Source organism: Canis lupus, chromosome 28 (assembly GCF_048164855.1).
Source record: "Canis lupus baileyi chromosome 28, mCanLup2.hap1, whole genome shotgun sequence".
Taxonomy (NCBI): Eukaryota; Metazoa; Chordata; class Mammalia; order Carnivora; family Canidae; genus Canis; species Canis lupus.
Genome location: NC_132865.1, coordinates 31,792,397 through 31,816,914, shown reverse-complemented (window position 1 = coordinate 31,816,914; position 24,518 = coordinate 31,792,397). Strand labels below are relative to the sequence as shown.

The 24,518-nt window shown below is 34.9% G+C and overlaps 1 long non-coding RNA gene across 1 annotated transcript in view; it reads right to left on the bottom strand.

Annotated features, from left to right (window-relative positions):
• Positions 1-24,518, bottom strand: part of LOC140620006 (uncharacterized) — a 52,407-nt gene that overhangs the window by 1,116 nt on the left and 26,773 nt on the right. The window lies entirely within an intron of this gene.

The window sequence follows — 24,518 nt, the reverse complement described above, 5'->3', positions numbered from 1 at the left end:
TTATTTTCTTATTATATCTTGTGTGTCCCAGAGAAAAAGAATGTCAACCTATTATAGAATCTTATACAATTTGAAATCAATGTAATTTTTGTATTGAGAAGAACATGACATTTACAAAACATATGGATAATATCCAGGTAAATTAAGACCTATCAGCATTGCCTTTAGCTGGTAAAATGCCCACATTTTCATCAACTTTATTTAGACAATTTTTCTAACATATGTTAGACATAAGCGTGTGTAAAGAATTGTGCCAATTTGGAGATTAACTTTAATTTGCATAATATATTCCAAAACCTCATGGGAAGAGCCTATAGGATTATTAGGAACTAGAATAGCCTAACCACTCTTAAGAAAATGTGTGTTGTCCTTTGGTGGATGAAAATCCATCCACAATTGACCTTTCTTTTTCTTCCTTTTTTTAAAAGGAAGGTGTCTTTTTTTTTTTTTTCAAATTTACTATCATACTGTTTTTTAAATTAAGCTTTACTCTAATTTCAGTATATCTAACATACAGCGTTATATTCATTTCAGGTATACAAATAATGATTTAACAATTATATACATTACTGAGCACTCAGTATGATAAGTGTACTCTTTAATTCCCATCCCTATTTCACTCATCCTACCCCACCCCACTCCCCTCTGGTAACCAGAAGTTTGTTCTGTATAGTTAAGAGTCTGTTTCTTGATTTGTTTCTCTCCCTTTATTCCCTTGATTGGTTTGTTTTGTTTCTTAATTCCACATATGAGTGAAATCAATGGCATCTGTCTTTCTCTGGTTTATTTCACTTAACATCATACTCTCTAGAGCCATCCATGTCTTTGCAAATGGCAAGATTTCATTCTTTTTTATGGCTGAATGAGATATATATATATATATAGTATATATAGTATATATATACTATATATATATATTTCGTATTTTTGGGTAAACACTAAGTAGTGCAATTACTGGAACATGGTACAGTTCCATCTTTAACTTTTCGAGGATCTTCCATACTGTTTTCCAGAGTGGCTGCACCAATTTGCATTCCCATTAACAATGCAAGAGGGTTCCTATTTCTTCACATCTTCTCTAACACTTGCTTTTTGTGTTTTTGATTTTAGCTGTTTTGACAGATATAAAGTGATATCTCATTGTAGTTTTGATTTGCATTTCCCTGATGAGTGATTTTGAATATCTTTTAATGTGTCTGTTGGCCATCTGCATTTCTTCTTGGAGAAATCTCTATTCATATATTCTGCCCAATTTTTCATTGGACTATTTGTTATTCGGGTGTTGAGTTGTATAAGTTCTTTATGTATTTGGGATACTAAACCTTTATCAGATATGTCATTTGCAAAACAAACAAAAAAGATCATGACTCAATTAAAGCATGGGTTAATTGGCATTTAACACCAGTTATTTAAGCTCCAAAAAAAATTGAAGCTCATAAAAGGAAAGGTTTGAATTTTTCTATAATGCTTTCGAGTACCCCTTGACTTGTGATAAAACAAAACATGCCTTGGTTTAGTACTTGAAAACAAACTGCTATATTTTTGTGTGAAAGAGCTAATCATGTGTTTGGTGGGTGAAAAGAAATTATTTTAGCCAAGTAGTATACTCCCATCAGCAGACAAGCTTGTAGATTCTTAGGAAATTTCATGCCAGTGAGGTATGATTTAGGGATTCTGTGAGATCACAAATGGCCACAAATTGTACAGTCAATGTGATGGATGTAACCCTTACTAGTGAGAGATTAGAGCCTCAAATAGGCTATATTATGGTGGTTAATTCTCATTTGGAAGGTAAAGGATTTTTTTTATAGTGATAGGGTTAGTTTCTCAGATATTTTAATTTCTGATATTACAGTGTCCCCAACCATTTAAAAAGTAATATTACATTTGGGAAATATTTAGACAGATATTAGAATAAAAGAAATATTAGACTTTTCAATAGTATGTGTTTCTCTGATTTATTTCCCTTAATTTTCCCCTGATGAATTTAATTGTCCTTTGTCTGACATATAAGTTGTTAATAATGAGATTCATTCAAGACTATGAATTTTCCTCTAAGTAAAGCTTTGGATGGATTTCCTAAGTTTGATTTGTAGTTCTAATTATAATCATTTTCTTTGTTACAATTTTGATTTTCTTTCTCAAATGTTAAGACTCATGTATTTTGTTAGGCTTCCCCAAGCTGATTGGGTTTGTTTTCCATATAGTTAGATTTGTCTTATGGTTAGTTATTAATTTTTAGTTTTACAATGCCATTCTTGGAAATTTTGAGTGGCACAAATTTTCCTTTTATGTTTTTATGGAGATTTTATTTGTAGCATGATATGATAGTTACCAAATATAACTTAATTTTTTTCTTTAAAATCTGGGAGAAATAAAATTTGCCTTCTATTATACAGATTCAATTTTCTACACCATCTGTTATGTTGTTTATATCTTCCAGCATGTATCAATTTTGTTATCTTCCATTGTCCCATCCTTTTTCATGTCTTCCATCTCCCTTTCAATCTATCCTGTCCTCTTTTTCTGTCTGTGTGCTCATATTTCTTCAGTTTATGATTTTTTATCATCTATATTGGATCCCAAACTTTTTGTGATATTTATTTCTGGATTGTGTAGCAGATCACTTTCAAAGGTATAGTTTTTCTATAAGCCTTCTGCATCCTATTCCCTGTCTTTTGTTTTACAAAATTTATTTATAAATGTCACATCACTTTTTCTTTTCTGCTTATACCCAAATGAAGTTAACTTGTAATTGCATTGCACTTGATCCATCCTCTGTCACTTGTTTGATTGTAGATTTACAACTAGATGCCAAATTGACATGTATGAGTAATGCCCATTTTGGGGTAAGAATTCATCCAATGCAAGTTAGTTCTAATAGGTCAATGTTTCTTTCTAAGCCTACCTCATTTGGAACATGAAAAGCTATCATACTCATCCAATACTAATGTCAGTCTAGTCTATGCTAGGTTATGTTATTGTATTTTATTTTTTATTTTCACAGTGTTTTGCCAGTGAAGATAACTTCTTACAGAATATTGATCATAACGTTGTCTTCTCTATGTTTTCTATTCAATATTATACAATTGGTAGTGTCTTTAAAGATGTCAGTTAATTGGGGGTTTAGATGTGGAGAAGGCAGAAAAAGGGTGAGGGACAAGTACTATGCTAGTTTTACATTCTGTACTTAAGAACAAAAAGTCTGGATACTTAGTTTTCTAATTAGTAGAATCCCTTATTAAGGAAACAAAGGTATGAGAATGTATGAAGCATTATCATTTTTTAGTATTTAAGATATATCATAAATGTCAACTGAAGGTTTTTCTTTCTCAATCTAGTTTTGCATATATTATAACTAAAGCCAGTTCTTCCTAGATTCTGGCATTATGTCTTGTGAAATTCTGATTTTCTGTGTTATTGTTTCTACTTTTTCTTGGAAAATTTTAGTGATGACTTGTGGCAACTTTTATTAGGGGTGAGGGAATCCTACTTAATTGATGCTCTTTGGAACTATAAATCCTCACAGATTAACCAAAAAATAGTAATAATAAAGCATGGAGAAAAAGAATATTAAATTAAGTGTTTGAACTCTGACCTCTTTTATTAATTGCTGGTATAACTATAGCAAACCACTAACAACTTTGGCATCTTAGTTTTCTTATCTATAAAATTAGAAGATCAGAGTTCATGATTATTAAATTTGGCTTATATCTAAAATACATGATTTATTATCTTGTTTATATGTCACATATTACAGAGTCATATTTTCCAGACTTGGGCAAATTTATATTAGGCAAAGATATGGAACTTATTTATTCTCCTTTACACTCAGAAAGACCACTTCAGGCAGTCAACTTAGAAGGCAAAAGAGCTTGCCACTTCTTACTCCAGTTAGTCAAAGGATAAATGGGACTGCTATGAGCCATTTAACAGATTTTTAACTCTACTATAGGGCATTTTGCTTACAGAAAAATATGTATATATATATATATATATATATATATATATATATACACACACGCACACACACACACACACATTATACAACTAACTCTTGAATAATTCAGAGGTTAGTGGCATCAGCAACTGCATAGTCAAAAATCCCCGTATAACCTTTGACTCCCAAAAAACTTAATTACTAATAGCCCATTATTGATCATAAGCCTTACTGGTAATATTGACAGTCGATTAACATATATTTTTATATATGTAATGTATATTGTATTCTAACAATAAGGTAAGCTAGAGGAAAGAAAATGCTATTAAGAAAGTCATAAGGAAGAGAAAATACATTTACAGTAATCTGTTGTATTTATGGGTAAGAAAAAGCCCATGTATGAATGGACTCATGCAGTTCAAAACCATGTTTTTCAAGTCAACTATATATATAAAAATATATACACATATACACATATAGTTTTTAATTCTTATGCTTCTAAGAAAAGATTTTAACTTATTTATTTTTTATGATATGGAAGACCCCCACAATTCTCTCAAAATCTTGATATCCCTTTATGTAAGTGGTTATTCATCCCAATGGTCTTTGACAGACAACAGCATGGCATCTATGTTTATCTTGGGGAAAAAGAACTCTGTATTAGTGAAATGTTGCAGATATAATTATCTTCTCATCTCTAGATAGAAAACATCAACAAAGTAGTTTTTAATTTTACATTTTTGAGGTTTTGTACAATTTATATGAGGCTATTTATTTAGGGGCAGAAATGCTTTCTTAAATATAAAAACGTTGATTAATCAGAAATAATTTGACTATTTAAACTTGTTCAATTTAATGTTCATTTCTCAACTCACATAAAACTACTATATTTTCTCCTAGCTTGGAGCAAGGCTCAGAGCATGCTTTCATTAAAAAGTGTTTGAAGTCTTTAAGAAAGTTGATGCCTCTAGCTTTTTGTTATGATTTTTTAGAAAGCAATTATCATTTTAAATCTAAAATCATTTTTATTACAAACAACAACCTTCTAGCAAATTCAGATGTTTTTCATTTCAAGTACTTTTTCCCAGGTGGGTTAGTTAACATTTTCCCTACATTCTTCAGATTTCAAGTTCCAAGTGCTAAATTTTTATTTTCCTAAGAATCATAGAATGTATTCATCTAAAGATGAACACAATTTATGAACTTATTTTGGTAGTAAATTTATGAAAATTTTGAAAGAAAAAGATACAAGCCACTAATGGCACACACTGAGCTTGTGTTGTTTAGAAAAGTCAGGGAAGATTTATAAACTAAAAAAATCTAAATCTGCCTAGTTTAGAAGGTTCTGTGCCAAAAATAAAAATTTAAAGAGGACTGTACTCTGTTTGCTTAGGACAATGTTCTCAAAGTTTTCATGGTAAGAAGGAATCTCACAATATTTGTGCAGCCTAGTGTGCACAGCTCATCATAAAGACCTTTTTATTACAACTGGGTCTCCTATATTTTTGGCCAGTAGCAATTGCCACTACATGAATAGGGCCTAAAGAGAAGGGGAAAAAATCACTGAGAGCTTTTGAAAATGAGACTTATACACAATTAATGGATCATATCATATTCAAACTATGTATTTCCCAGATCATATCTAAAAGTCCTTAGCAGTTACAAAAATAACAAACCGGTGGACAAATGACAGATATCAAAATTATTGTACAAAGTGAATCCAAGTTACCCAAATGGATGACTTCCCAAAGTTGGAAACACTCTTTCAGATAAACTAAACTTTCCTTTAAAGTTAAAAGTCTCTGTGTTTCAGCGCTGGAGAAAAATACCCAGCCCCTGGGGATTATAAATGGTTGATGGATCACTTAAGGACTACATTTTCATTAGCTTCCCTTTATGACTGCATTATCCAACTCAATAACTAACACTTGACTTTAATATTTTTTGTTTCTTCATCATGGCTAGGCATGAAGACTGAAGCATGGCTTTGAAGACTGAGCATGGCTACTGAGCACTCACTGTATGTCAAATGCTGAGCACTTTACATTTTGTTTGAAATCCTCTCAGTGCTGATGTGGAGTAGTTATCACTTCATTGTCGGGTTCCAGAGAGATCTGAGGTGGGAAGTGATTCTTTTCCAGGGACACAAGGTTACCTTATGGTTAAAATAAAATCAATACCTTTCTATCTAAGAAGATATTTTTTTTCTTATAAATACAAATTGTTCATAGCTGAGACCAAAAATTCTAATTCAGAGTAGTACACAAACAGAAATTAAGTGCAAATCATTTTCTAAAGCATCTCTTAAAAGCACCCCCTCAATGTAATCTAGACTTGGTGATTTCTCTCTCTTTGGAGTACTTTTTAACTCTGGTGAAAGCACTTACCAAATTATTTTTGTGCCTAAATTTAATCCCTGATTTATTATCTCAAAGAAATGTTTATTCTTTGAGATGAAATTTGACATAGTCATTTCCCTAAAGTTATTAGCGCAATGGAAAGGTTGTTGAAATAATTTGAATAATTATTGCAAATAGAAGTCTGAATGAGTTTTTTGATGACAGCCTCCCCCAAATTAACAAACCTAAAACAGACAAACAAAAACAAAAGAAAACCAACCATAGTCTCACAATTTATCATTCTTGTTTCACCTTCTTCATCAAGACTGGAATAGGACCAAATATCTGATTTAATGGAGAATGACCTGGGAAGCTTTGTACTATAAATGTAATTCTATTGGTCTCTACAAAACATGTTACTTTGGATCCAAATCCTATTACCATCCTCCCAGCAACTTCATAGTCAAGATTACTAATAAGTACAAAATAAATCTGGCATGCCCCTCAACATCTTTGAAGGCTTTATTAACATAAAATATCCTAGATTGAAAAAAATAATTGTGGTATAATAGCACATTGGCAAAGTTTAATGTGAGAGGTCAGGTGTAATAAAAAGTTTGTATATAACTTTTTGGTGATTGGGTAAATGGAGTAGGAGTAATTAAAAAATATTTTCTCTGCAATTTTAATTCATTTATCTACAAATAGTTTTGAAATCTGAAAATATGCCAGGAACCATTCAGAGAGAGAACTACTCTGAGCAAATAGAAGTCCTACTATATGAGCCGTCCATCACACTATGCATCAGCTCTTCTTCCATGCATTTTTGGAGGAATTGATACTCTACCTATCTACTTCCCTCTTTTCTTTCTCTAATAGAACCTTGATTCAACATTTTAACATACAGAAAAGTACTCTCATCTTAACACACACACAGAGCACAGCACACACCCTCCCATTTCCTTCTCCAGCTACTCTTGTTGACCCTCACAGCTATCTTCCTGAAAAACTTGTTTATTTAGCTGTCACAAGTTTTCTCACATCCAACTTAGTCCTCATTCCATTCCAGCATGACTTCCACCCATGTGGTTGCAACAAAGCAAATCTTACAAAGCCTTCAAAAGTTCTCCATTTGTCCAAATCCAGTGGAATAACAAATTCTTATTGTGCTGACTTCTTAGCTGAATTTGACACTTCTGACCATTTCCTCTTTCTTGAAAAACTCTTTACTTGTTTCTTTTCTTCTTCACTCTCCCATGGCTTCTTCAAGGCAATGCTTGTAAGCTTGTCCTTTTTTATATGATATTTAAATATTGGGTATCTGAAAGTTCAGTCTTATGCCTTTTTTGCATTTATCATATTTTCTGTCTTGACAACTTCCCATCATTTTAAATTACTCTTTATGTAGGATTATTTTTGACATGCATTAAACTGTACATATTTAAATTGTATAATTTGGTAGCTCTTGACCTATGCACACACCTAAGAAACTATCAACAGAATCAAGGAGATAAATGTGTCCACCACCACCAAAAGTTTCCAATGCCACCTTATAATCCCTTCCCAAGGCATCTCTATCTACCTCCTTCTGGCAATTACTGCTCTGCTTTCTGTCACTATAGTTTTGATTGAATATTTGATCATTATATAAATAGAAGCATACAGCATGTATAATTCTTTTTGTTCAGCTTGTTCTGAGATTCATTCATGTTGCTGCATGTCATTATCTTTTTTATTTTTTAATTTAATTTAATTTTTTATTGAAGTTCGATTTGCCAACATATAGTGTTAACACCCAGGACTCATCTCATCAAGTGTCCTCCTTAGTGCCTATCACTCAGTTACCTCATCACTCTACCCAACTCCCCTTCCACTACCCTTTGTTCATTTCCCAGAGTTAGAAGTCTCTCATGTTTTGTCACCTTCTTTAATTTTTCCCACTCATTTTTCCTCCTTTCCCTTATAATTCCTTTTGTTGCTTCTTATATTCCCCGTATGAGTGAAACCATATGATGATTGTCCTTCTCCAATGGACTTACTTCACTCAGCATAATACCCTCCAGCTCCATCCATGTCAAAGCAAATGGTGGGTATTCATCCTTTCTAATAGCTGAGTAATATACCATTGTATATATAGACCACATCTTCTTTATCCATTCATCTGTTGAAGGACATCATGGCTCCCTCCACAGTTTGACTATTGTGGATGTTGATGCTATAAACACTGGTGTACAGTTGTCCTGACATTTCACTGCATCTGTATCTTTGGGCTAAATATCCAGTAGTGGAATTCCTGGGTCATAGAGTAACTCTATTTTTAACAATTTGAGAAACCTCCACACAGTTTTCCAGAGTGGCTGCACCAGTTCACATTCCCACCAACAATGCAAGAGGGTTCCCCTTTCTCCACATCCTCTCCAACATTTGTTGTTTCCTGTCTTGTTAATGTTCAACATTCTCACTGGTGTAAGGTGGTATCTCATTGTGGTTTTGATTTGTATTTCCCTGATGTCAAGTGATGAGGAGCATTTTTTCATGTGCTTGTTGGCCATGTCTATGTCTTCTTTGGTGAAATTTCTGTTCATTTCTTGTGCCCATTTCATGACTGGATTCTTTGTTTCTTGGGTGTTGAGTTTAATAAGTTCTTTATAGATCTTGGATATTAGCCCTTTATCTGATATGTCATTTGCAATTATCTTCTCCTATTCTGTGGGTTGCCTTTTAGTTTTGTTGACTGTTTCTTTTGCTCAGCAGAAGCTTTTTATCTTGATTAAGTCCCAATAGTTCATTTTTGCTTTTGTTTTCTTTGGCTTTATAGATGTATCCTGCAAAAAGTTGCTGTGGCCAAGTTCAAAAAGGGTGTTGCCTGTGTTCTTCTCTAGGATTTTGATGGAATCTTGTCTCACATTTAGATCTTTCATCCATTTTGAGTTTATCTTGGTATGGTGTAAGAAAGTGGTCCTGTTTCTTTCTTCTACATGAGGCTGTCCAGTTTCCCCAACACCATTTGTTGAAGAGACCGTCCTTTTTCCAGTGGATAGTCTTTCCTGCTTTGTCAAATATTAGTTGACCATAGAATTGGGGGGCCATTTCTGGATTCTCTATTCTGTTCCATTGATCTATGTGTCTGTTTTTGTGCCAGCACCACACTGTCTTGATGACCACAGCTTTGTAGTACAGCTTGAAATCTGGCATTGTGATGCCCCCAGCATTGGTTTTTCAATATTCCCCTGGCTATTCGGGGTCTTTTTTGGTTCCACACAAATCTTAAGATTATTTGTTCCAAACTCAAATACACAAGCTAAACTCACACCTAAAGGAGTTGGATAAAGAACAGCAAGTAAAACCTACACCAGGCAGAAGAAGGGTGATAATAGAGATTCGAGCAGGACTCAATGAAATAGAGAACAGAAGAACTGTAGAACAGATCAACAAAACCAGAAGTTGGTTGTTTGAAAGAATTCATAACAGATAAGCCCCTAGCCAGCCTTATTAAAAAAGAAAAGACTCGAATTAATAAAATCAAGAATGAAAGAGGAGAAATCACAACCAATACCAAGGAAATACAAACGATTTCAAGAACGTATTATGAGCAGGTATACACCAATAATTTAGGCAATCTAGAAGAAATGGATGCATTTCTGGAAAACCACAAATTACCAAAACTGGAACAGGAAGAAATAGAAAACCTGAACAGGCCGATAACCAGGGAGGAAATTGAAGCAGTCATCAAAAACCTCCCAAGACACAAAAGTCCGGGGACAGATGGCTTCCCAGGGGAATTCTATCAAATGTTTAAAGAAGAACTGATACTTATTCTACTAAAGCTCTTCCGAAGGATAGAAAGGGATGGAATACTTCCAAACTCGTTTTATGAGGCCAGCATAACCTTGATTCCAAAACCAGACAAAGACCCCACCAAAAAAGAGAATTATAGGCCAATATCCCTGATGAACACAGATGCAAAAATTCTCAACAAGATACTAGCCAATAGGATCCAACAATACATTAAGAAGATTCTTCACCATGACCAAGTGGGAGTTATCCCCGGGATGCAAGGCTGGTTCAACACTTGTAAAACAACTTGATAGACCATATCAACAAGAGAAAAAACAAGAACCATATGATCCTCTCAATAGATACAGAGAAAGCATTTGACAAAATACAGCTTCCATTCCTTATCAAAACTCTTCAGAGTGTAGGGATAAAGGGAACATTCCTCGACATCTTAAAAGCCATCTACGAAAAGCCCACAGCAAATATCATTCTCAATGGGGAAGCACTGGGAACCTTTCCCCTAAGATCAAGAACATGACAGGGATGTCTACTCTCACCACTGCTATTCAACATAGTACTAGAAGTCCTAGCCTCAGCAATCAGACAACAAAAAGAAATAAAAGGCATTCAAATTGGCAAAGAAGAAGTTAAACTTTCCCTCTTCACAGATGAAATAATACTGTACATAGAAGACCCAAAAAACTCCACCCCAAGATTGCTAGAACTCATACAACACTGCAGAAATGTGGCAGGATACAAAATCAACACCCAGAAATCAGTGGCATTTCTATACACTAACAATGAGACTGAAGTAAGCGAAATTCAGGAGTCAATCCCATTTACAATTGCACCCCAAACCATAAGATACCTAGGAATAAACCTCACCCAAGAGGTAAAGGATCTATACACTAAAAACTACAGAACACTTCTGAAAGAAATTGAGGAAGACACAAAGAGAAGGAAAAATATTCCATGCTCATGGATTGGAAGAATTAATATTGTGAAAATATCTATACTACCCAGGGCAATTTACACATTCAATGCAATCCCTACCAAATTACTTTTTTTTTTTTTTAAGGGAGAGAATATGAGGTGGTGTGAGGGGCAGAGGGAGAAGGAAATTCATTTTATGCAGGCTCCACAGCCAGTCCAGAGCTGGAGGTGGAGCTCAATCTTATCACCCTGAGTTCATGACCTAAGCCAAACTCAAGAGTCTGATTCTTGGGTCCTGGGTGGCTCAGTGGTTGAGCGTTTGACTTTGGCTCAGGGCATGATCCTGGGGTTTGGGGATCGAGTCCCACATGGGGCTCCTTGCTAGGAGCCTGCTTCTCCTTCTGCCCATGTCTCTGCCTCTCTCTGTGTCTTTCATAAATAAATAAAAATCTTTTTTAAAAGTCTAATATTTACTGAGCCACCCAGATGCCCCATATACATTACTTTCTATCTTGAGCAGTTTTCTCTTGTATGGATATGCTGCAACTGGCTTACCTATCATCTTGAGGATGGACAACTTAGGTGGTTTCCAAGTTTTGGCTGTTGCAAATTAAGCTGCTATAATCATTTTTAGTAGTTTTGTATGACCATAAGCTTTCTTTGTCTTGGATAAATATCTAGGAGAAGAATGGTTGGATCATATGATACATATATGTTCAACTATCATTCTAAATTTTTTAAGCCTAAGTGGAGACATTCTCCTTTTCTTCTTTTTTCCACTTCTTTTTGATAAATAGAATATGTTTTATGATTCTATTTTATCCTTTTTGTTGGCTTACTAGCTAAAATTTTTAAAAAATTGGTAATTGCTTTAAGGAGGAGAGTATTTATTTCAGTGGTCTCCTTTCAAAGTGTAATCATGCCCATCTCACATATTAAACATTAATACAGTACATTTCCATTTCTCTCCTTCCTCTCTTCTACACTATTGTCAGTCAATTTGCTTTACTTATACAAATGTTATAGACTCCACACTTTTTTTTTGAAAAGTGTATCTTTTAGAAATACTAAGGAATAGGAAAAAATCTTACACATGTACTCATGTATTTGGCATGATGCTCTGATGCTCTTCATTCCATTGTGTAGATCTATTTTCCATCTGTTATCATTTTTCCTGTGCCTGAAAAACTTCCTTAATTTTTTCTTATAGTGCACTCTGCTGATGATAAATTCTTTCAGTTTTTGTATAGATGATAAAGTCTTTATTTTGCTTTCTTTCTTTGGAAGACATTTTTGGTGCTTATAGAATTCTACATTTATAAATTTATTTTCTTCTAGTATCTTGAAAATTTTGTTCCACTGTCTTCTTGCTTTTATTGTTTCCAAGAGAAATCTGTTGTAATTTATTTGTTCCTTTATATGTTGCATCTTTTTTTCTCTGCTTTTAAGATTTAGTTACTGCTTTTGAGCATTTTTCTTATGATGCATCATGGTAATATTCTTTAATTTTTTGTGCTTGAAGCCTTTTATGTTTCTTGGATCAGTGAGTAATAATTTTCATCAAATTTGGAAAATTTTTGACCATTATTTTTCCAATTTTTTCTCTATCTTTTCATTTAAGGGCACCATTTACACAAATATTATACCTGAACATGTTTGATAGATTGCTGATGCTCTTTCATTTCTTTTAATTCTCTTTTCTGCCTGTGTTTCATTCTGAAATATCCTAGACTATGTCTTCAAGTTTAATAATCTCTTATTCTTCCATGCCCACTTGGGCCTTAATCCTATCCAATGTATTTTAATCTTACACAACATTGCTTTCACATCTGAAAATATAATGTGCACCTTTAAAAAATCTCCTATGTTTCTACTTAACTTTTGAACAGATCGAATGCAATAATAATAATTGTTTTAACGTACTTGCCTGCTAATTATAACATCTATGCCAGTTCTGAATCAGTTTTGATCAACTGAATTTTTTTTCTTTCAATTGTGGGTTGGCATTTTCTTATTTCTTTGCATGCCTTATAATCTTTGATCAAGTAACAGAATTTATGAATTTTATCTTTTTGGGCACTAGATATTGTATCCCTATAAATAGATATTAAGCATTGTTCTGGGATGAAAGCAAATTATTGGAAATAGATTGATAGTTTTTGCTATTGATTTTAGGATTTGTTAGGCAGGGCCCAAGCAACACTTTGGGTGGGGCTAGTTATTTTTCACTAAGACACAAGGGTTTTGTGAATTCTCTATAGAAATAGAGAAAATGAAAAATGCTTTATGAAAAATGAGATTTTCTCCAGTCTTGATGGTTGATACAGACAGTATTTTTAGCCTTGTGTGAATGCTCAGTGCAGATATCTACTCTCTAGTACTCCATCATGTGAAGTCTATTTACATTAATTGCCCTGGAGTCTTATTTAGCTCTGTGCCCCCCAACTCAGTCTGCTGGGGCTTTATCTCTGTTCCCTCCACCTATACTGCAGCCTAGAAGATCCTTCAAGATAGTAAGCAGATTAGAGTGCCTGGGTGGCTCAGCAGGTTAAGTGTCTGACTTGTTCTTGGCTCAGTTCTTGATTTCAGGGTTATGGTTCAAGCCCCTGGGTGTGGAGCCTACTCAAAAAAAAAAAAAAAAAAAAAAGCTAAAAAGCTAGTATGCAGATACAATCAAGATATAATCTTAGGGCTCACATTGTTTTATTTCATGTCTCTCAAACATCTCTGCCTTTTGTTAACTGATACCCAGCATCTTGAAAACCATTGTTTCACTCATCTGGTCTGTTTTGTCTGTTTTAGATTTCAGCGTATTCTAGTGTTCTTACTCCTGACTTGCCTACAAGTGGAAATTATTTATCTATATAGTATAATTCCGAAAATGTAAGTATCCAACCAGGTTATGTTTTTCTCATGAATCATAAATTTTAATCATCTTATATATCTGAATTTGTATTTATGTATGTCTCATTAAAATGTGAGATTCCTGAGAACAGGGACCTTGTTGATTCTGTGTCTCACATTTGTCAGAAACATGGTATGTATCTTATCAATATTTGTTGATTAAATATGTAAATTGGATTTCTCTTTCTCTTTATCAGACATTGCTTACAATTGATAAAGCTACACAGGCATATCAAGATCTCCCAAAGTCCGTAGTTAACATAGGGGTCCCTCTTGGTGTTGTACATCCTATGGGTTTGGACAAATGTATAACGACATGTATCTGCTAGTATAGTATCATACAGAGTAGTTGCACTACCCTAAAAATCTTTGCACTCCACCTATTCATCCTTCCCTCCCTCACAATCCCTGGCAACCACTCTCCTTTTTACTGTGTTCATAATTTTGTCTTTTGCAGAATATTATATAGCTAAAACCTTACAGTGTGTAGCCATTTCAGGTTGACTTCTTTCGCTATTGTTATGCATTTAAATTTCTTCCATGTCTTTTCACAGCTTGATAGTCCATTTCTTTTTAGTGTTGAATAATATTCCATTGTCTGGATGTACTATATTTTGTTTTTTCATTCATCTACTGAAGGACATCTTGGTTGCCTCCAAGTTTGGTGTTTGTGAAGCTATAAACATCCGTGTGTGGGTTTTTGTGTGGATGTAAATTTTCATCTTCTCTGAGTAAATACCAAGGAACATAATTGCTAGATCATATGGTAAGGATATGTTTTGCTTTGTAAGAATCTGTCAAACTGTCTTCTAAAGTGACACTACCGTTTTACATTTCCATCAGCAATGAACAAATGTTTCTGTTGCTCCACATCCTTGTCAGCATTTGGTGTTGTCAGTGCTCTAGATTTGGCCATTCTAAAAGTATATAATAGTATCTCATGATTGTTTTAATTTGCATTTTTCTGATGACATATGATATATAGCATCTTTTTATGTGATTATTTGCCACTGTATATCTTCTTTTGTGAGGTGCTTGTTCAAGTCTTTAGCTCATTTTTAATCAAGTTGTTTGTTTTCTTATTACATTTTAGGAGTTCTTCATATATTTTGGAAAATATTTCTTTATATAGATATATTAATATTTCTTTATATGTTTTTGCCAATATTTTCTCCCAGTTTATGGCTTGTCTTATTCTTTGACATTGTCTTTTACAAAGCATAGACTTCTTTTTTATTTTCTGCTTTGCTTTTGCTTATGGTGGTTAAGATCTGCCCTGAAATCCCTGATATTATCCCAGCCTTGGGCCCCTGTTTGGGTCTGTGGTGGTTTCAATAAACAGGTTTTCTGACACTCTTGCCACAGAGGGACAATGTTTATATTCCTATATTCCTAAGTATACCCTTAAATCTGGGTATACTTGTGACAGACTGTGACAACAGAATTCAGTGAAAGTGATGGTGCATGACTCTTGAAGCTGTCGGAAAGAGCTGCACAGCTTCCCCATTGTTCTCTGGGATACTCGTTTTTGAGATGTTGGGCTGCCAAGTAAGGAGTCTGAATACCTCAACATCAACATGCTATGAGAGCATCCAGACCAAATAGCCACAAGAAGGTGTTCCAGTTGACAGCCTTACCTAAGTTCATGGCTGAACCAGTATCATATGATATGTGAATGAAGACACCACAGGATATTCTCACACTCAGACATCTAGTTACCCCCTAGAATTGGGCTTCCAAGGTGGGTCCCCTCACATCATGAAGTACAAACAAGTAAGCCATCTTCACTGTATCTTGTTTGAATTCCTTACCCACAAAATCCACGGTCATGATAAAATGGCCTTTTTAAGCAATGAATTTTAGGAGTAAATTGTTTTACCTCAAGTAACTGACATACATTCTTAGTCCTTTTCCTGAAAGTGGAAACCAGACTGACACTCTCATGCAATCTCTGGGATTGTGCCATTCACAGGAGAATTTTTGCTTATTTCCTACCTATATAGTTGACTCTCAAATATCAACTCTTGTCAGGACTTCCTAGGTTGGAAATCTCCAAAGTAAATTTATTTATTCATATCAGAACAGAATAACCCAGGTAATTCTCTAAGTAATTATAAAATGAGTAAATCATGTTGACACTTCATTTTTTTTGCCTAATAATTTGTGGTTTAACTGTATCATGAACTTATTTTCTGAGGATTGTTCTGACTGTGATCTATGGGTGTGAGTTTAATTTTTTTTAAAAATTTATCTATGATAGTCACACAGAGAGAGAGAGACAGGCAGAAACATAGGCAGAGGGAGAAGCAGGCTCCATGCTCCGGGAGCCCAACGTGGGATTCGATCCCTGGTCTCCAGGATCGCGCCCTGGGCCAAAGGCAGGCGCCAAACCGCTGCGCCACCCAGGGATCCCGGATGTGAGTTTAAAAAGCAGCGCAGAATGTGCCTTCTTATGTGAATAAGTACTGATGATCCTTTGATGACCATCAATAACTATTGTCCAATGAACAACTCAACTGTCAGGCTCAGAGTTCTGGCAAAATCCGCACATCAAAGAGAGTCATTCCATGCTTCATGGCTACATGCCAGGTTGCCCTATTCAGTGATTTTCTAGCTACCTCTGGATGGGCCAGATTTCTGGTGTATCAAGTGAAAATTTGAAGGGATTTCTTTTAGTCTTGCTTCTTGGGGTTAGTCCCAATTCATGTTCAATATGCAGCAGATGGGGATCCCTGGGTGGCGCAGCGGTTTGGCGCCTGCCTTTGGCCCAGGGCGCAATCCTGGAGACCCGGGATCGAGTCCCACGTCGGGCTCCCGGTACATGGAGCCTGCTCCTCCCTCTGCTTCTCCCTCTGCCTGTGTCTCTGCCTCTCTCTCTCTCTCTCTATCATAAATAAATAAAAATTTAAAAAAATGCAGCAGATATTTAGGGCTGTTCAAATGAAATCTGTGTTCAAGAGAGTTGTATTGTGATAAACATCTTTTTTTAATGCTAGAAATCTAGCTGTCCATCCAATCCTTTTATTTGTTCCCCAGAGAAACAGTATACAAAGAAAAATATATAAAGGTAGATATGGTGTCATGAATGAGTCCAGGTCTGGGAGTTACCTGGAGTAGTCAGTTCCTCAGCACTACTTTTTTAAAAGTTTGAATTTAATCTAGAGTGAGTAAGGGATTCTAAGAATACTAAAGAGTGCTTTAAACAAATTATGTCCCCCCCCATCAATTGCCCAAGATTACACCCCAAGAAGGTTAAAGACCCAGGATTTCAATCCAGTTGTCTGAATTGTAAAATTACGTTTAAGAAACATTTTCCTTACATCAGGCTGTATCTTTTGAATTAGGTTATATAACTAATTCATATTGTGAAATATTAAAATTCCAAATGGATTCTTAGTGAGAAAAATAGTTGATACAAACAGTTTAAAAGTCAGCATGATAACTATTGTCATAACATAAAAATTAAGTAAAAACTCAATACTTTCTGAATATCTAGGAAGATCTAAGGATCAGAATTAACATCAGAATTCCTTCAGTGATTATAAAATGAGCAAATCCATGTAAAAAGATCCATGTGGAGTAAGCTCCACTTTGGGCTCCCTGCTCAGCAGGCAGTCTGCTTTTCTCTCTCTCCCTGTGCTCATGATCTCTCTCGCTATCTCTATCTTTCTCTCTCTCAAATAAATAAATAAAGTCTAAAAAAGAATTAGGAAAATATTTTGGATTTAAGAACAAAAAAATGCTCTGATTAAGCTGTAGGCATACTAAATACAGATATTTGATTCCTGTTATTGAGAAATGAGTACCAGAATGATAGCACCTTCCAAAATTCAGAAAGCATTACTATAGCTTTTGTGAGAGCCAGACTGAAATTCAGGACACAGTGAATATTATCTTTATTTGGAGATCTTTGCCAAACCATAACTGCAAATATCTATCAATATTCTGGAAAAAAATTATTTGGTAATGTTCTGTGTAATTACTGATTGAATAAGTGGATCACAAATGGGATGCCATTTGGGACTCTCTAAACTGTATTTGGAAAACATTGTCAATTTTTTCCAATGTACAAAAAGAATTTGCTATTTTTCACTGCTTTGAGGTGACATCAGTTTGGAATCATCTGACCTCTTGTGTTATATTTTACTTTTATGTCATGAAAGTTATAAAGAGAATATACAGTCTTTTATTATTAAAACTTTAGCTCTGGTTTGGGACATCGTATTTCCTAATTATGCTCTGAGGAAGGCTTCTTATCAAGGTAGTTCACTTATGAATAATATTCTTTGTGTGGTTTCTGTGGTGGACAAGTTAGATTGCTTCTGACATCAACCAGCAGTAAATTAGCTTCCAATTTGGCTATGTTCTAGAAGACTGAAAGATTTACTTTGTTAACATCCTTGCATTGGGATGAAAATAACTTCCTTTAGGTTTGATTTGCTTTTTACCTGAGGCACAGAACAATTTCTAGAGTTCTTAACCCTCTTATACTAGCCATTTAAGGAGACCGATTCTACTTTTCTATACCTTAAGTTGTGAAATTTTTAAAATGTGTTTTTAAAAATATATTTACACAGATACTGATTAATTATGGTCTTTTAATGATAAGTTATATTTGGCTAGCATGACCAAGTGCTCAAGAATTGCACAAAAGTAAATTCTTCTAGAGAATGTAAAATGATTAAATCAAAAGCATTGGATTCTAAGTAGATACTAAAAGTTGAGAGATAAACAATATGGTGGTAGAAAGAAAAATAATCATTCCCTATGGATACTATCACTCAGGAGAAATAATTTTGGTGAAGTGTGATTTGTGCTAGTATGTAACTTACTAGGAGATTTTCATGGCATGATTCCAATTTCTTAAAAGCATACGTGTTAGGATTAAAGTTCCGTACTGTGGCATATGGATATCTTAGGTCTTATTTTAAATATAGCTTCTTAACTTCCTAGAGATTAACTTAAAAGAAATAACATGTTTATTTGAAAGTACATCAAATCTGAAGGATGAATTTATTAAGGTGGGACAATCATTCAGAAGAATTACTGCTACCAGTACCAGTTTTTGATTTTTAATAGATTTGTTCTTTGTAATGATAAATTTATGAAATTTAATGATAAATTTGCTTCCATGGCTTTTATTAAGAAGGTCATGGCAAGCATTGCTAACGAGTCCAGAATAATCTCAGCTAATGTAAGACAACAGCAACAGCAACATTGGAAACCTCAACTCATGTTAAATAACACTGAAATTGTGTTAACATTGTTTTGAAGTACATCCCTTCCATTTCATGCATTTGTGTTCTTCAGCAGTCAGCTTGTACTTGAATTTCTCAGAACTTCTCTCTGGTTGCAAATTCAGCACATGGTTATTTAGTAGAACACACTGGCTTAAGGTAAAAAACAAAGTTATCTATGTGTTTCCCCCTAAAAATGTCTTAAAACCCATAACATATACTTGGAAAAAATAATGAATTCAAATACATTAGAGTAGAAAACATGTTCCCTCAGTTTAAAGGATGGCATTTTGCCAAACTGGATGATTTGTTTTCATTAATGCAACAGCTAAACAATCTGTCTCTGTGGATTTCCACCCTTGTTTTTGTGTGTGTCCTGTCACCGTCAACACTAGCTCCCAGCATAGAGTTAAGAGTTCACTGCTGGGCACTGCAAGCCAAGCATAAGCTGGAGGAGACCCAGCTTTAACACAAAGGAATGTAGCTTCATTCTGGAGTGCTGGACCATGTGAGGCTGCAGCAACAGTAGCAAAAGAGGGACCTCAGTTGGAAATAAAGTCAAAATAATAATGGAGATCCAGAGAAGTCACAATCTAGAAGAGTATATCGGATACTGCTGCCGGAATGCTGAATAGATTTAAAGGGACTATGGGAAGTGGGCCAGGTTGGCCAAAGGATCCATCCGATAGATGAGAGGCTAGGGAGAATGGGGACAGTGCCCAACAGCTGAGAAATGAGCCAGCAAGTGACAAGTCACAGTCAATGAACTAGAATGTGAGGCTTATTTCTTCCCTGGACTTCATTGAGCAAAAGTTGTTCATTCTTGGGCAAATAATGAATAAAGGACAAGTGGATCAAGAAGCTCTGGATATTCAAAGTATTGGAATGAAGAACCGAAGAGGAAATGCAAAGGCAAGGGAGGGAAGTTCAGCCTAGTGATATAATAAGAAGGAATGCTTTTTTTTTTTTTTTTTAATCATCTACCTTTGAGCTAAGCCATCTACACATCTTCTCATTTAGGCTTTATTTCTTTAGAAAGTCTATCATCCCCACTTTAGGACTGAATAAACCAAAACTCTGAGAAGCTAAAGAATGTACTCTTGATCACACACCTACATAGCAGGGCCAAAGATTGAACCCAGACTTTCTGACTGTTTGCTATTGCCTGGCACTTGTGCAACTGAGCAGAGGATATTTGGATATTTTCAAACTCTGTACCTCGGAAGACTGGCAAAACTGACAAACGGCCTTTTGACCTGTTGTTGTTGATAGACAGAAAGGAGGCAAGTGGGGAGTTGGAAAGGGCTATGGCAGGTGCAGCAGGAACAAGAGAGTCATAAACAGAATCTGAGAGGGAGAATTATGGGCCAAATTTGGAGTCCAACCAGTCTCTCAGAACTAAGAAAACTGAGGATGACTTAAATGTGGGGATATGGTAAGGGTTATACCATTTTTTATTTTGAAGAGTGAGTCAAGGTAATAGATTTTGAAGTTGTGAGATGAACTAATGAAGAATTCCAATGGGCAAGACCTGAATTCAGTCCCAGAAACAGGCCAGTGATCTTAATAGTGATGGTGCAGACTAGCAGGAATAGGAATCTGAGTTCTCACTGGGTGCTCAGAAAGTCTGGGCAGACAGAGAAGCTTGGGTGAGGTTGGAATGGGTCAGATAGAGGCTGACAACCATATTTCTACAGTAAGTACTCTAAAAGTTTGATACCTATAACCAGATAAGTAATGACCTCACAAAGCTGCTGTGAACATAAAATGAAATAATGAAGTTAAATTGCTTGATAGTGCCTGGAGTGTAGTGTAGTGTGTATCTAATGGATAGTAGTTCTGTGATCCAGAGGTCAATACAGTGTTTAGTGATAGATTCAGAGCTTATTAGAATCATAGTTTTGTACTCTAAAATATACTGTCTTACTTGAAATTATTTCACATATTCATGTCAATAAAATAATAATAGACAAGAGGGCAGGGATTGTGTATTATTTATATAATTATATGTTGCACTATACCTGTCTTTTATTTTACGTATAATTCACACACAGAAAACGTTGTTTGTTTGCCTTACCTATACACACACAAACACACACACACACACTTCTTTCTTGGATCAAAATATTAATTCTACCTGAGATATTCCCAAGCTTTTTTTTTTTTTTTGAGTCTAAAACACTGTTCAAAACCTTAAAAGGGCACACTTTCATTTCAATTTGGCTTTTGTCAAAAGTGTAATCTAATTTCCACAAATACAGCCAGAAAGGTATGTAGATAACCATACACTTAATTTTAAAAGGCTCCATCATGTTTTGAAGGAATTTTTTCCTTCAAAAGGACCTAAGGAATATTAAGTTCTTATTCAGTTTTTGTCTCTGTTTTGAGAGTATAGGAGTAGTAATCATATAGTATCCTTGAATTAAGATGTCAATAAGAAATTCTATCTAAGTTGGACTATTATTTTACCTTACAGGTTGTCTATCATTATAGAAGGAAATGATTTTGTTGCTTATTATCTTAATACAGATATTATTTCCTCAAACAACATGAAACTTTTTTAAAAAAAGACTTTATTTATTTATTTATTCATGATAGACACAGAGAGAGGGGCAGAGATACAGGCAGAGGGAGAAGCAGGCTCCATGCCGGGAGCCGCACATGGGACTGGATCCGGGGATCCAGGATCACGCCCTGGGCCAAAGGCAGGCACTGAACCGCTGAGATACCCTGGGATCCCTGAAACTCTTTCTAACACATTTTACTTCTTTTTAAAGAGTTGAGCAGAGAGTAAAATTGCAATTACAACAAAGTTCTGCATTTGATTGAACATTTTAAAGTGTGGCCAACATTAATGATGTTATAAATCTTTTGCTAAACATAGACACGTTCAATTCTTGAACCAGGATTTTTTATATAAATATAAATATTTTTATATTCTAGAGAAAGTTCGGGTTTCTTAAGAACTGCCTATTTTTCGATTTTCTTTTTCCTCTAGGTTAACTCTGATATCCTCAAAATTTCAAGGAAGGCCTTGGCTCTCATTGCTTTTTTTACTACTTGCATTCCTTTGGGGAACTCTTCCAGGCTCATGCTTTCATTACCAATTGAATGTAGCTGACTCTCAATTTTACCTAGCCTGGGTCAGTTTCTCACTCTGATTATAGTGCCATACGTCCAATAGGCTACTTTACACCCTCCCTAGTGGAATAATCTCACCACCAACTCTTCACACCCACTGTGTAGAGTTCCCTCATCATTCACATAGACAACACCAGTAGACCTGATCTCATCTTCTAAATTTCCACTTTGAATGTCCTCATGCAAGCTAACCTTGTCTCATATCTGAACTACTCCAATGGACACTAACAAAATTCTAGTGTATCCTATACTTAACTCTTATAATAGTTTGCTTCATTTTTATTTCTTTATGTTATTGAATTGCTCAAGAAGTCCACTCTGGTTGTTATAAATAATGTATAACTTCCATATATTTTGTTCATTGTTCTTAATACATAGGTGGTCATCCCATGAATTCCCATTGCACTTGCACTCCCTCTGTGCTCATGCCTACCACAGTTTATTATAACTGTTGGTTGTGGTAGGTAGAATAATGCCCTACCTCCAAGATAACCATGTCCTAATTACCAAAATCTGTGAATGTATTAATTTACATGTCAAAAGGGATTTTGTAGAAGTAAGTTATGGATCTTAAGATGGGAAGGCTATCTTCCATTAATCAGGTGTGTTCCATGTAATCACAAAAGTGTCTGAGAAAGAGATTTGACAATGCAAATGGGGGACAAGGAAAGAGAGAGACAGAGTGAGAGAGAGATGAAGATACTACCCTGCTGGCCTTGCAGAAGGAAGAAGGGGTTCTGAGTCAGGAATGTAGGCACACCATAGAAGCTGGAAAAGGCAAAGAATGACTTCTCCTAGGAGTCTACAAAAGAAATAGTTTTGTAGACATGTTGATTTTAGCCCCATAAAGACCATTTTGGATTTTTGACCTCCACATATTGTAAGATTCAGGTTGTTTTAAGCTGCTAAATTAATCTGTAATCTGTTAGAGCAGCTAGAGAAAACTAACACATTTGTTCATTGGTCTTTTTCTTTCACTAAACCATAGGCTCCATCATGGTAGGCCATGTAGATCTTGTTTTTTATTAATTATACTCATATCCCTTAGGAAAAGCTTAAAATGCTAAAGCACAGAAAGATTGTGATGTATAAATACATGTTTAATATCCTAAATGTAGATTAATAATCCCCATGCCAATTACATTATATTTATTATGTCTTCTTGCCCATAAAATTCCAAACTTTCTCCTTATCAATACATTTCCAACACATGTCTCAATGTCTAGGTCAAAAATGTATCTCCTCCAGTAAGTTTTACCAGAGCATTTTACCATTTGCAAATTCAGTTATTTTTTTTTTTACATAAAGCTCCTATTTTCATTTGTTGGTATTATCTTTCATTTGTTTATTTACTGTGTACATTTCTTCTAGTCATGTCCTGTACTATACTTATGTCTTCGAATAGATTATAATTTTTTTCAAACTCTAATTTATCTTTAAATCCCTTTGTACACTTTTAGTTGTAACTCAGCTTTCCCAATGAAGTTTTTTAGTTTGTTTTTAAGGAATTGTTGGTGAAGCATTGAGTTTCATTTTTGCTGTTCTCTCTTCATTGTTTGGATAGTCTGTCCCACTCCTTTCAGTGTGGCTCTTGTATCCTGCTCCAGGTTCATGATATCATCTGGCGTATTTTCTTCTACTTTTGCTCTGTAAATTTTAAAGAGTGTACATATTTACAAACTGCCAGATTTCATTAAAAAATATCTTAACATGGGCACCTGGGTGTCTCAGTGGTTGAGGGCCTGTCTTCAATCAGGGCATGATCCTGGGGTTCTGGGATCGAGTTCTGCATCAGGCTTTCTGGAAGGAGCCTGCTTCTCCCTCTGCCTATGTCTCTACCTCTCTCTCTGTGTCTCAAATAAATAAATAAATAAATAAATAAATAATAAAATCTTTAAAAAAAAATACCTTAACAGATGCATTAGTGAAGTAACAGATCTTTGGTAAGTTTTTTTTTGTTAAAATATTTGGTAGTTATTAAATGTGTCAGATTTCCTTTATGATTTTGCTGAAACTAGAATGATTTTAGTGTAACTTTAACAATTGCTACAGTTCATAAAGCACTAGGGGGAAAAAGATATCGGGTAACTAGCCAAGCATAAAGCACCGAGTTGGCTATAAATATCAAAGGTGAATTTGTCATAAATCACTGGATTTAAAACATAAAATATCCTTGTGCATGAAGTATGCATAAACTACTACATTATTGTATTACACATACACCATAGTAGTGCAGTAGCAAACTAA